General features: G+C 44.7%; 1 long non-coding RNA gene across 1 annotated transcript in view; it reads left to right on the top strand.

The window, feature by feature from the left end:
• The window catches only part of LOC115286825, a 3,774-nt gene extending 3,437 nt beyond the window's left edge, over nt 1–337 (top strand). Inside the window, exon 2 of the long non-coding RNA XR_003906301.1 lies at nt 168–337. This is a non-coding gene — a long non-coding RNA (uncharacterized LOC115286825). The remainder of the gene's footprint in view (nt 1–167) is intronic.
• The last annotated feature ends 271 nt before the right edge of the window (nt 338–608 follow it).

Consider the following 608-nt stretch of genomic DNA (forward strand, 5'->3'; position numbering starts at 1 on the left):
GGTGTCCATGGTGGGTCGTGTCTCTTCTTTATACTATAAAGGAACTCTGTGAGCCTGGCCATTAATAACTTTTAAAGGGATTAAACAAATTATTTTAATAAAGTGATAATAGAAGAATTTAGGAATCTCATTTTGATGTCAGAAGCTGAATATTCTTTCTCCTACAGACAGAAAGAAGCCCCAGGCCAATCAGGAAGGAATGACAAAGTTGAAAAGTGCCTGACTGCATGCCAAGATAACGCTTTCATTTTGTGTGTCGGCGCCATGTTGGAGGGAAGAGTCCATCTGAGGATGGATAAGGGATGTCTCTTGCTAACACTCTGATCACCAACTACAATTCTGGTCACCAAGTTCAATGCTGTGGGGAGGGAGTGTCCCACCACCAATAAGTAATTCCAGCTGCATGTCCTACCATTTAACTCAGTTCTGACACAGTCTACCTGGAGATGGCATCAGATGCCCCAGGTTAAGGGCTCAGTCCTACAAGACACCCCTGCCCCCTCCATTTCCAATGCCTGCAGGTTGTCACCTGTGCTTCTGACAAGCTAGAGATGGGAGTTTCCAAGGACTCCTTACTTGGGTTCAATTAATCTGGTAAAGCAGCTCAC

This window comes from Suricata suricatta, chromosome 3 (assembly GCF_006229205.1).
Source record: "Suricata suricatta isolate VVHF042 chromosome 3, meerkat_22Aug2017_6uvM2_HiC, whole genome shotgun sequence".
NCBI classification, from domain to species: Eukaryota; Metazoa; Chordata; class Mammalia; order Carnivora; family Herpestidae; genus Suricata; species Suricata suricatta.